General features: G+C 43.4%; 1 protein-coding gene across 2 annotated transcripts in view; it reads right to left on the bottom strand.

The window, feature by feature from the left end:
- Positions 1-14,392, bottom strand: part of grid2 (glutamate receptor, ionotropic, delta 2) — a 765,355-nt gene that overhangs the window by 418,822 nt on the left and 332,141 nt on the right. The window lies entirely within an intron of this gene.

The following is a 14,392-nucleotide window of genomic DNA, read 5'->3' as shown; positions in this document are numbered from 1 at the left end:
ATAGCTAGCTACTATTAAAGTGTTGAAAAGGGTCAAATCGCTGCCTGCTGTTCATCCTATCCATAAATAAATCATGTGTGTGTGTGTGTGTGTGTGTGTGTGTGTGTGTGTGTGTGTGTGTGTGTGTGTGTGTGTGTGTGTGTGTGTGTGTGTGTGTGTGTGTGTGTGTGTGTTTTGATTGATTGATTGAAATATTTATTAACAGTTTGCAGAATTACAGTACAGTTCAAGCACAAACTCAATACAAAGACTGTTAACTGTGAGTGGACGACCCCAATTAAGCATTACACTTGTTTACAAGAGGGTCCACCATGTTCAATTCATCAAAACATTTAGAGACATACAAATAGACACTTCTATAATAGTCAAAGAACAGAACAGGAATTCATCATAAAGGAAGCAAAAGGGGAAAAGAAACATACACAGTGAGGGGTAAAGGGGGGGGGGGGGAGTGTGTGTGTGTGTGTGTGTGTGTGTGTGTGTGTGTGTGTGTGTGTGTGTGTGTGTGTGTGTGTGTGTGTGTGTGTGTGTGTGTGTGTGTGTGTGTGTGCGTGTGTGTGTGTGTGCGTGTGCGTGCGTGAGGAAGACCTCCCCAAACAGTCCTTACTCCTTGCTGTCCATTCATTCTTCAAAAGAGGCAGAATTGAGAAGCTGGGTGTTCCATTAATTATTCCACTCAGCACATCCATTATTGAAGACTGCTACTTAAAATAAGACACTGAATTAAAGGACTGACAATTAAGGCATTGAGCTAGGGGAGGGTTCTGCTTCTGTCTACATGCACGCGCACATATACCAGCTCATGCTTTATCCTACAAAACAGAATATCTCCACTACGAGCGCACCCAATCACAAAATCACAATCACAAAATCAAGAAAAATATAATTGTGTTAGAAAATTCACTAGGAGGTCAGATGGTCAGATACAGAGCACGTTATAGGCTACATGATCATGAATGTCCTAACCTAGAGGTGATATTACAGTTACGCCTGATTTATACTTGGTTGCATGGCAGAGTCGTGCTCCGGAAATTGCCAATCTATTTTCGGTCACAGCCTGGTATGGGAACTGCACTGCCCTTGACTGCAAAGTAATGCAGAGGTTTGGGCAGAGATCAGTGGATGTGAGGTTCCTTTCCCTTCAGTCAAGTGCTTTGCTGCTGACACATTGTGTCAGCAGCAAAGCTCAAAACGTGTCACTCAGGCATTATGATCAAAACCGCCCACTGTGTGTGTGTGTGTGTGTGTGTGTGTGTGTGTGTGTGTGTGTGTGTGTGTGTGTGTGTGTCTCACTCCTCTCACTTCCCCAGCTCCCTCATTGGCATCCATATACACACCTGCTCCAGTCCATGTACCCCAGCCCAATCCATCAACTCCTCTACTTAGCAGGACAGTATATCAACATCCACTTCTTCATCAACTCAACGCCACTTGTTGTATACACAATTGTAGTAGATCATGTCCCAACAAGCCACTTTGAATTTCAAAGCTCAGTCTCTTGTTTCTGTGTCCTGTTATTCGCTCAACTAGCCTAGTCTCCCCATGCCACTGAATCAGTCCATGCTCAACACATTCTCACATCAAACGGGTGATGAATTGGGCAGGATTTTACCATGTGTGACGTGACGGTACTCCCAATACATTTGGGTTTAAGGTCACATTCACACCAGAGAGCTTTCCTGCGATTAAAACGAATCCTGCTACGCATTTTCAGAAAGTGCACTTCGTTTGGCAGGTGTGAAGGCTCATTCGAATCCTAATGCATATCAAACTCTGAGCAAAAACGGGGGTTTCGCTTCGCTTCCAATCGCACTTGATTACGATTCGGTGCAGGTGTGAATGCAATCCGCAGTAAATAAAGGAAATGAAGCAAACAATGTGGCGGGTGAGGAGCTGAACACAGTTGGAGACGGAGAAGGCATATTTTACGCAGCGCAAAGATGTCCCATTTCCGTGGATAGACGTGGTCGAATGAGGAGACTGAAGCCCTGATCGAAATGAGGACGAGTACATTAATCAATTGCTTAAGAAAACACATAAAAACACTGCAGTCACGTGTATTATGTGCTGTCACTGTGTGGGGACTGGGGAGTAGGGACTTTCATCTCGATAAACTTGTAAACATTTTGCGCTGCTGTCTGTTATATCGGTGCGCTCAGTGCTGTGCCTCCATACCCAAAAGAACAGTGCGTGGCTGCATGCGTATAGTGAGAGAGCGAGAGAGAGAGGGGGGGGTCCAGTCCCAGACGGCATGACACATGCACGTTATGAGTATAATTGTATCACCATAGATTTCACTGTGTAGGCTAGTTTATGAATGGAACACATTGATAAAGGTCCCCCGTGCTGCGTTTCCAATTGCTGCGGATGACAGTGTGAAGGCAAACCGCAGCAAATTAAATATGGAACAATCCCAATTTCTCCGCCCATACGCATCGAGTCTACCGAAGTATTAGGTGGGAATGTGACCTAAGTAGCTATAGGGTTTAAGTAGCTATAGCTTCTTCAAGCCAAGCTCCCATCCCGGTCCTCATCCCTGCTATGCCCTGCTTCACCAGCCAGGTGCTTCCCTCTGCCCTTCCTCTGCCTTCACCTGACATCCTCATCCACCTTCACTCCCTGAGAATAAAATAAAACCTCAATCAATAAACCTCTTCTCTTTCATCCAACTCTGAGGGTGGATCCACACTGAGTCTGATTGATTCGACCTGTTCTTGAATACGGTTGCCTGTTCTCCGCTGGCCATCATTCACATTAGCCTTGATTCTTCCGCACTGAGTAAATTCAACTGTTATGGTACTTACAGTATGTGCCTCAGAGGGGCACTGTGGACTGTGGGGCTTTCGGAGACAGAAAATGTCATGTAACAAGTGTCACTTCAGTTTAGAGCGAATAATAAAGTTTGACTGTGTTCCTGACTTTGTCTTGAGTTATAATAATAACATAACAATACACAACCATAGTAGTGTGCGCTGACGATCTTTGAAACATCGCATTGCAACGTTGTCTGTAATTATTCTATGACAGCAATGTCACTGACGCATCCTGCGTGTTAACAGTGACGTCACAATCTAATCCTTAGCAGCAGCGCTCCTACATGTTTTTTTGTTTGTTTTTTCACGTTTGTTTTTTTAAATTATATAATATGTCCACTTCCTTCTTTTGGTATGGATGCAAATATACCCGGGACCATGCGGTCCCGGGTACAGTTGGGTGATCCAGTCCGGGGAACGGTACGCAGCATTCACACTAGCCACAACATCTACCAAGTGGTCCTGAGTGCGCACCCAGGACCATAGTCTAAATCCGCCCTGAGACTAATGGTGAAAGTGGGCAAAAAATGCTCATGGTTGAAAGCCATTGTCTATTTAAATAGCAGATCTACAAGCTCACAAAATTCAGCCTTCTATCACCTTAAGAACATATTGAAGATTAAGGGACTGTATTTTGCGTGTCTTAAGTACCAGGTCTTATTCCCTAACTTGAGTAAACTAAAGACCTGGAGCGTGATCAATGCCATTTGGCTATTCTGAGTGGCCAAAGAGCATTGATCACGCCTCCAGGTCTTTAGTTTACTCAAGTTAGGGAATAAGACCTGGTACTTAAGACACGCAAAATACAGCCCTTAATGTATTAGCTCGACCTGGGAACATGTGCCCATGCATTCATCTTCAATCAGATATTGATTCAGAATGCTGCTGCTCAAGTTCTTAGTGATTCCAAGAAAGTGGATCATATCAATGATTAATATCTTAATGTAAAGCACTTTGAACTTCCTCGTTGTTGAACTTGAAATATGCTATACAAATGGACTAGCCTTAACTTGCCTATCTCTCCGGTCTTCAGATCTTTATATTGGTGCCCCGCCTGTCAAATCATTGATTTAAAAATTCTGCTGTTGGTTTATGAAGTCCAGAGGGTTTAGGGTCAAAATATATTTCTGATGCTGTGCAGCAATACATCATAAACCTCGACCTCTCTGGTCACCTGGGACAAGTCTGCTTTCTGAACACAAAATCACATCTAAATGTGGAGAAGCAGCATTCAGTTTTCAGGCACCACATATACAGCCCACACACACATATATACAAATACAACCACATTACAACAAAACAAAACAAAACAAACTTTCAGAAACTTTTAGAAAATTGCAGGTCTCTCTGCTCTTTTAAATCAAAGCTGAATAACTGTGTTTGCCATTGTGTTTTACTGAGGGTTTATTTTTATTATGTTTTATTACATAATATGTTTTCTATTATTTTAACTTAATGCCTCTGTTTCCAGTTGATTATTTTTTGTTGTTGAAATGTACCATAGAAATATGGTTGGTCCTCCTTTAATAAGCCAATTTTAATATAAGAAGATGCATCTTATTATGCCATTTACATAACCAGTCCCTTCATACATTCAATGTAGTACAAATGTAGGAAAATCTGCTTAAATAACCATGGAAGCCTCGGATATAACGTTGGCTGGGGCAGAGCCATGTGCTCACTGGACACTCTACGAGCACTCTACAAGAGCAAGTTAGCAATTACATTCATTGAGCTAGTGGGCTGCCTGAAAATTAAACAATTATCTATCTCATTTAGTTGTCAACTTACATTATCTGCACATTTCAATTAGACTCTTTGATTTTTTTTTTATTTTTTTTTAAGATATTTTTTTTGCGGCTTACGCCTTTTATAGATTTTTTAAGGGACAGATAGTAGGCTGACAGGAAACGGGAGAGAGATGGGGGGATGACATGCGGTAAAGGCCGTGTCGGGTTCGGGAGTCGAACCCGCGGCACACCGCGACTGGATCACCAGTCCGGTGCCCAGACGTTACGCTACGGCCTGGGCCGACTTTTGTTTTTAAATAAGTATATTACTGACTGTCCAACAGAACCAAACGAAGGAACCTATTTAACCAATTCTGACCGGGCACCCATTTTGGTGTTGGCATCATGTTATGCTTTAGCTATTGAAAAATAGCAGATCTACAAGCTCATATCGCGCCACTGAGTGGCGCGATACGAGCTTGTAGGTCTGCTATTTTTGAAAAATCGAAGAACGACTGACATTTTTAGAATCTGATCTCAGGTCAGAATGGGTTAATCAGACCAGTGTGTGTCCAGTGGAAACCTCGTATGAATCTGATCTCAGGTCAGAATGTGTTAAACAAGTCAATGTTGGCATAGGCACAAGTTGCAAGTTGCAATATCTTACACTGCCTTGTGCCTGTCTCTTTTTCAGTCTGAGTGGTGGTCCTGAGAGTTAATTTAGCTCGGAGACTGTACAAATAGAACAAAATGGACCCTTGGGGGTCCACTTGGTTCTGTTTGTACACTCTCAGAGTTACAGATGGATACAATTACTGTATACATATACAATGTTACTGTGTACACTGCTGCTCCTGGGTACATACGGCAGGGACTTCGACTTGGATGCAAAGTCTACTTTCAGAACTTTCAATGTTCATTTCAAACTGCACCTACAGTATTTAAATCAGTGTTAATGCTATACAAAAAACTTCTCCCCAGATATTCATATGTGTAAACAATGCTGGCAGCTGCAGCCCTGAGGATGTTGAAACAATAAATTATGTTTTTGCATTTACATTTCCCCTGCTCTCCAGATCGCTCCGTGTACTCAACAACGACGATGACAGAGGCAAGAAACACATTATATTAAATTACTGTTTTATAATATAAAACAGTAATTGTCAAAGGTTTTCGTAATTATTTCTTTCTGGTGCCAAAGGAATCAAAACTTCTCATTTAGATTGTTTCCGCTTCTCTTCAGCAATCAAGATCTACATAGACTGTAGACTATAGAATGTCCTCAAAGTCACGCTTCCAACAAGCTTTGAACTGAACAGATTAAACTTTCCGTTACAGAAATAATGGCCAAAACATCTTGAAAACGGGCGAGTTTTGGCCATTATCGCCCGTTTTTCTTTAATAACACAGACTAGGAAGGTCGGACAGTGACAAATTAGATACCTGAGTAAAGTTCAATTTGAGCTTCGTCCAACACATCCACATCTATTCAGTCAGCCTTACCGTTAGGCTGCTATAGGGACAGTTAAAAACCTGTGCCGAACACATTAGGACAACAAATCGGCACCTTCGGGGGGGACTTTGCGATTTGTGCACAGGGCCCTTTTTCACTTGAATCCGTCCCTGGGGTTACATGGTAACCTGATGTACCAAAGTGAACTAGAAAAAGTACCCTTCTGGGCACAAGTCTCCACCAGGAGGATAGGAGTGTGTGTGTGATGTTTGGCAAAATGTTTAGAAGTAATATAAACATGTTTTTTTTGTTTGTTTGTTTTTTGCAACAATTGTCTTCATTTTGTTGAGGAAATGCAGAGCCAGATCACTCATAGCATCTCTGAGGACAGAATTCCTCATACATGTTGTACAAAACGGGCTACTCCTGAAAACATTGGAAGGCAATCTTAGCCAATCAGTGTAGAATCTGAGAAATCCAACAGACTCGTCTTGATCACATGACTACAGAGATCATGTGTACCGATTTGCGTGAGATTTGGATGAAATCTGTGCGACTAACATAAACAATGTGTTTTCCAGACATCGGCCTCATGGTGGCGCTATAACCGGCAGATGTGGAGGGATGCAGGGAAAATGGTTTTCCATGGCCTCTAGGGAGTCTGCATACAAGTTGTATACAGATCGATGCAGTTATAGGTAAAAACAGGAATTGCCCTGTTATAGCACCACCGTGAGGCTGATTTGGAAAACAAAATTGTGTCATGTCGTCCTCGGCCTAGTGGAAATGTGCGTGTATAATCTCACGGAAATTGCACACTGCATTTGTGATTTGTGCCATTTTGTTCGAATCGGACCAATCATGTGAGATGACTATGGAGATAGTGTATACCGAATATGGATAAAATGTGTACGAGTAATCTATGTGTAAAAATGTGTTTTGCCTAAATCGGTAGGGTGTGTTGTTAACTTAACACTCTGTACTAGAGCACAGCACAGGTCCATAAAATTGGACCCGGCCCGAAACGGACCCGGTGCTATCAGAACCGAACCGATATGAGCAACATTATAATTTGCCGCGCCTGACGCGAAATGGACCCGAAAGAATTGGACCCGGTCCGATCCGGAGCCGATAAAAACAGGATCCGATCCAATTTACAATTTAGGCATTTAGCAGACGCTCTTAATCCAGAGCGACTTACATTAAGCAAGAACAAAAAGCATGGGAATACATCACAAAAAAGCATTTATCATAAAACTAAACATGCGTAAGCTAAGAAAGTAACAGTGGAATATCTATATTATGAGACTATACATATAAACTATATATATATATATACTACTATGCTATACATATGTACTATGGCGTGCTATGACTATATACAATGCAATTATAGTGCTGTCTACATAACATGCTATAAGTCTGTATCAGATGCTATCTAAGTCTACAGAAATGCTATCTAAGGGGGTAGGGTAAGTGCTATGGGCCATGATGGATTCTGAAAAGGTGGGTTTTCAGACTAAACCTACCCGGTCCGAAAGACCCGTTACACCCGTGGTGTGTCCAATCCTATATTATGCTTATTTTCACCATGACTGTGATTATGAGACTGAACACTGAACGTCAGCATCACCCCCGCCTCTACAAAGGAGCACTGAAAATAGCCGATCTACAAGCTCGCAATGCGTCGCAAGACTCGCATGGTTAAGTACAGTTTGCACAGCCTTCCCAGTCAGGTGTTTCTTCAGTGAAGATGTTCCCGTCTTCTACATGTCGTAAGTAAGCAGTGAGTCACACTTTGTGCATTCCTTGTGCAGGAAACGGGAGAGAGATGGGGGAAGACATGCAGTAAAGGCCGTGTCGGGCTCGGGAGTCAAACCCGCGGCACACTGCGACTGGATTACCAGTCGGGTGCCCAGACGGTTGTGCATTTAGCAGCACCAACATTGTTACCGTCCGCGTCGACAATGACAACAACACTGTTCCAGACATCTGACTTCCCTTTAGGAGATTGGACGCTGTAATCGTGCAATCGTCCAAATGCTCGAGGTGTGTATTTTAGAACATAATTACAACGCAGATGAACGCACGCATAACCATAATATGTCTATTTTAAAAACCAATTTTTAAAGTTGAGAGGTTTAATATAATAAAGCTCGGGTCCTGCACGGGCATTTCGGCTATTCTGCATTTCAGATGCCCGAAACGAGACCCACAGTTTTGAAATGGAACCGACCCATTACCCGACGGCACGTCAATATTTTGCACCCGGCTCGGTTCTCGGGTCGGATCTCGGGTATTCGGGTCCGGGTGGACCCGTGCTGCCCTCTACTAGTATTAGATATCTCTTCACTGAAAATATCTACAAGCTCACAATTTGTTGCAATGTGACTTTTGCTGAAGGTTCCCCCCAGAATAGGGATGCTCTCGCTCTCTCTCTCCCCTCTCTCTCTCTGTGTCTGTTCATGTCTTTTTCCTGGAGCATGCCGGTGGCCATGTCTCGCCCCATACTGCCAGCTGTGTCACAGGTGATCTATCACCACAGGTGTAGGCTTATTATTGGCCGAGCCCCGTGGGCACTATGGTCCTGGCAAATCAGCTGTAAATGCCAGCTCTCAACTGAGCTCTGTGATTGGTTCTGACAGGCACAGCAGGCCTTATGCCAGCCTCATGCCCCCCAGACCCCAAAAATCAGCTGTGGGCAGGATTCTCTCTCTGCGTGCGTGCGAGAATGAGTATGTGCATGTTTTCCCGTCCTTTATTGCATAATTCAATACCTGCTGTTGAAGGTGTATATCTCTGACTTTTATTCCTGATGCTTAACAAATTAACTGCTCCTGGCGGAACGTTCCGTCAAAAGGAATCCAACTAGCAACTGCTTCTGGTGTAATGTTCCGTCTGATAAGCTTTATTATTGATATCAAACCAGATCGCTGATTTCTAATTATTGTTTTGGCTTGGCCTTTCTTTCTTTAGCGATCCTAGACCGGATTGCGCAACCGCACTGCCGTCAACCTCCAATTATACAGGCTCACTAAAAAGCTGAATAACTCGAAATCTACGGAGCTCTCCATGGTTTGGATAAAACGCGCGATATTCGGAGATCTTTGATGATTATCCGGTGGTCTAGATGGAAACATTGGTGCTTTCTAGAGCAAGGATGGCTTCATTTTAGCTCGCTAGCATTGATGCTATTTATTTAGCATTAAAGATGGACACCCAAACAGGATATCAGTCCAGCGTGTGCTACATTGAAAATGGCTCGGCAGGCTGCGGTTGGCTCTGCGTCCAGCAGGAGGCAGCATATGGGTTTCATTCATATATGTGCTTGAAGGTGTGTGTGTGTGTGTGTGTGTGTGTGTGTGTGTGTGTGTGTGTGTGTGTGTGTGTGTGTGTGCTATTTTTACACAACCCAATGTGGCCAACATGCACATTCAGCATTTTGTCGTTTAAATCTCAACACCTAACCTGGTGTGACCGGGCACAACTTTTCTGCTGAGTGAAAGCTTTTGCAGACCTCGTGCTACGGCCCCAAGTTCAACTTTGTGGAATTACTGCAGTGTGTAAAACTTGTGTTCTGCACGTCTTAAGGGAACCTCTGTTACAAGTCATGGTCCATTATGTCACCTCTCAGGGCATTTGCCGCATTGCGTCAACTCCTTTGTTATGCCGATGAAATCTGTAAAACGTATTGTAAATGTTCCGTTTTGTTTTCTACCAGGTGTCATCATTGTACTCTTTCCCTGTACTCTTTCCCCCGTTGCCTTTCTGTTTTGTCTTCCTATTTTTTTCCCCTCCGGATATGCATTTTAATAGCTTGAATTAATTTGATGATGATGCAAAATGGTGCAAGTAAAAACAAGTTGTGGTTTAGTTTGTTTGTGGATCCGCTCTGTCATCTTGCCTTCTCTGTGAAATATTTTATGATTGAGTGTTGAGACTACAGTACACAGTAAAAAAAGAGTTTACAGAAGTAACCAAAATGATCCATAACGGTCCATTTGGTTACATGCGCACACTTTATATGCATGGGCAATATGCACAGATGTATGTACTGAAGCAAGACACTTTTAAACTGTCTGGGGTGCATCCACAAATGCCTGGTTATGTCATGTGTGAAAATAGTAGAGTGAGGGAAGGGAAAGTAATAAGCGTTTCCACGGTAATTTTCCATGGCTTTTGTTTTGGTAATTATTTTGCCTCTGTTATTTAAAATATATCTAGTGCATTACTGTGCAATGTTCTGTCAAAGATCCTGTTGCTTTTCTTCTGACCTGCTTTACGTATCCTCAGATTTAAAATGCCTTACCAAGGTGAAGACACTGGAACTAATTGCTTGCTGAAGCGTCCCTATTATCCACCCTCAAGTCAACAACATTGTATTTGCTTCATGGATTAAATGACTACAGAATGACGCATAATTGTTAATTAGTTTTGCGTGTGTGTGTGTGTGTGTGTGTGTGTGTGTGTGTGTGTGTGTGTGTGTGTGTGTGTGTGTGTGTGTGTGTGCGCGCATGTTTGTGTGTGTGTGTGTGTGTGTGTGTGTGTGTGTGTGTGTGTGTGTGTGTGTGTGTGTGTGTGTGTGTGTGTGTGTGTGTGTGTGTGTGTGTGTGTGTGTGTGTGTGTGTGTGTGAGTGTGCGCGCGTGCGTGCGTACGTACGTGCGTGCCTGCGTGCAATTTATGAACACCAACCAGTCTGGGACACTGATAAACAACACTTAAAACTTGATACATAGTCACACAGGTAAAAAGAAAAAAAGTCTACTTCCAATCTATTGGTAACCAGATGTGCCTAAAGTATGTACAGTAGCCCATGAGCATTAGTATTCAATCCACCCACACACACACACACACACACACACACACACACACTTCAATCGCTGAGGGGGGGTACTTTGCATTTTGCTGTGTCATGCCTCAAGACTTCTCAAACAAACCTGTAAAACCAGCCCTGAAACATGCTGACTGATGCCAGAATTTCCTTGCTTTTCGGTTTGAACTCCATTTTGAAGTGTATACCAGAGGATAACACAGTCAGCCTTAGAACTGTTGGCAATGATAATTCAACTGTAGAGAAATAAGTTATAATATTATTACACACACACACACATGCGCACACACACACACACACACACACAGACACCGACCTTAGACCCGCCTTATGTGTCTCACATGGCTCCCTAGCAGGAATAGTTTTACTGAGGTTAGAGTTAAGGTAAGGTTTAGGCGTAGTTTTACCAAGGTTATGGTTAGGATTAGGTATAGTTTTACTGAGGTTAAGGTTAGGTTTAGGCATAGTTGCAAAAACGGGACCTATCTCCTCCTATCGCGCCGAACGACAAAACTCAACACCACCCGCCACTGGCACTGGCACTGCCACCAAAAATGCCTCCCTTCCACACTCACGCCGCCAATGCATTTGTTTACTACAAACATTATCGCCCGAAGCACCCACACCCCCGGAACACTGTTGCCCTTTCACCACGCTAAATTCGCCAGGTCTATGCAAGTGAGCACAAATTACATGTGAGAAAATTAATTCACAAGCCCACAAATGCCATTCAAATGCCATTCAACACACTACGACTCGCTTACAATTCGCAAACCTGGCAACACTGCCCTGTCTTCTAATAGGCCCACACTAGCTCTCAGAATCTGATTCTGATCTCCCGCAGGAGAAGAGAAACGGAGGAAGGAGAGGAATTTTCGCCTCACGATTTTGCTTATTCCTTCTAAATCTCTGTATATAAAATATCGCTCTCTCAGCGAATCTCTTAGTTACAATAACATTGTTCTTTGACAGTTTTTGGTTTGTGCCAAACTATTACAATTATACCGTTCGAATTCGCCATTTCCCCTGCCAGCCATACTGCCGAGTACATTTGATTGCGCACACACACACGCACACGCACGCCTGGAAGCCACAATCTCTCTCTCTCTCGCCACGCCACGCACGCACACACATACACACACACACAGGAATAGCCGTGCAGCCTATACACGGCGGCAGCGAGACAGGACGTTATAATCTTGAGTTTCATTAAATAACTGTCTTTCTCCGCACGCGCACGTGCGCACACAACATTATTCAAGTGAAATGCGTAACGCCAATATTGGGCTAATATAGGCTACCAATACAGGACGTTATAATCTTCACTTTCATTAAATAACTCTGTCTTTCTCCACACGCGCACGTGCGCACACAACATTATTCAAGTGAAATGCATAACGCCAATATTGGGCTAATATAGGCTACCAATATGTGGGTAGCCTACAGGGATTTACCCACGGAATTAATATATATATATATATATATATATTCATCTATAACAGGGCTGCCCACAATTTTTTTTACTTCAGAGCTACTTTCAAAACGACCAGTCATACCAAATAAAACTATCATCCCATTGCAGAAAATAGTTACAAAATGTAATTGCCATTAAGGCACTAAATGATACCATGTCTCGCTAGATTAGTTTTCTTTTCCAATGTATCTGCCACTGTTGTCCTGCACTTTTTGCCATGAGAAAATAATTGTGTTAAGTGTTGTTGCTGTTGTTGTAACCGTTTGTTTTTTACTGTTTGAGACCGAAGACGAATTTCCACACGTGGACAATAAATGAAACTAACTAACTAACTAACTAACTTGAGGCTACATACAGTGGTGTCCCCTTCGTCTGTACCAGGCTGACTTATAACATATATTGCCCCTCAAATGCCCCAGCCACTAAAGCATTGTTCATGTGGCATCGTTCATGTGAACTACTTTGTCCACGGCGACGGCTGTCACCTTTGGCGAGAATTCATTTTCATAGCATGGTGGAACGACTTGCACGGGTTGAATGTATGCTTCAAGCCGGCAGGCAGCCACGGTCGCCGCGGTGGTGACATGATACTATCACTCACTATAGCGAATTCCACCATTTCAACAAATAAGCACATACAACCCACTCCACATGAACAATATTGATGTAACCAGGACATTTTATGGGGTCCGACGTTCTGACTTCTGTAGGATCCTCCGAGTTATGAGGAGTGCTTGCTGATTTCACAGCACCCAGACCGTGCGCTATACATAGCGATTCTCATTATTTCAATACATAATAATAAACATACTATTTCACATGAACAATGTTGGGGAAACTAAGATATGGGGATATATATTATACATTGCAATCGCATCGCGTTTTCATTATAATACTGCTGGGTTGAACACACCGTCATAGCCTCGCGCTGCAATTGGCTAAAAGTTTAAATACCCTGAGGCGACGTCCCGAGCAGTAAACTCGAGTGGGTATAAACAGTCCCTTCTGCCAGAGGGGGCCAAAGGGAGAGTGTGTGTGTGTGTGTGTGTGTGTGTGTGTGTGTGTGTGTGTGTGTGTGTGTGTGACTGTGTGTGCGTGTGCGTGCATGCGCGGCGCGCGCGTGTTTGTGCGTGCGTGTGTCTAGTAGGCCCAATGTCGCTCTAGACCTTTATGTTAAAAATGGGCATAATGAAAAGCCATAATTTAGACCCTTCACTCAGTACTTGGTTAAATCACCTTTGGCAGCAATGTCAGCCTCAAGTCTTCTTGGGAATGATCCTAAAAGCTTGGCATGCCATTCTTTTGGACATTTCTCCCATTCTTTTTTGGCAGAATTGTTCAAGCTCTGCTCGGTTGGATGGGGAGCGTCAGTTCAGTTGACAGACATTTCCAGAGATACTTATTGGGTTCAGTTTGGGACCAAGCCTCAAGAACCAGGAGGGAATCTTTTGAGCACTTATCCCCCTGATGGCGGACTAGTAGTGCAGCTTGACCACAGCTGGCTCCCATTACATGAAACGAGCAAAAACAGGCTTGACTCACGGGCTTGCGCACAGAGGTAGTTACCAAATAAAGGTCACTACTGTGCATGCGAAAGGGCCCATGGTGTAATAAAACCAGAGCACCTGAACACGGAAGAAGCCGGGAAAAGGGAGTATGGAACTAACTTTATTGGAATGAATGGGCGGGCATTACAAAAAACAAAGAAGCTGAATGTTTCCGTTTTCAAAAGAATTTCACAAACAAAAAGCGTAAAGAAAAATATAAATGGTGAAAATGGGCGGCGGTGGCTCAGGGGATGGTAACCGCAAGGTTCCCAATTCGAACCCGGGCTCCACCAGAGTTAGTGTCCTTGAGCAAGACACTAATTGCTCCTGATGTGCTGGTTGGTGCCTTGCATGGTTTCTGCCGCCATCGGTGTATGAATGTGTGTGTGAATGGGTGCACAATCTACTGAATGTAAAGCGCCTTGGATAAAGGCACCATTTACCATTTACCAAAATAGCAGATCTACAAGCTACAGTAACATTGCACTACATCGCAACCAACCCAAAGCTCTATATAGCTTTGTCATTCCAGGTCTTTGACAG

Source organism: Protomyctophum parallelum (genome assembly GCF_964188405.1).
Source record: "Protomyctophum parallelum genome assembly, chromosome: 15".
In the NCBI taxonomy this organism is placed as follows: domain Eukaryota; kingdom Metazoa; phylum Chordata; class Actinopteri; order Myctophiformes; family Myctophidae; genus Protomyctophum; species Protomyctophum parallelum.
The sequence above is the reverse complement of the archived record's forward strand: the minus strand, read 5'-3'. Positions and strand labels throughout refer to the sequence as shown.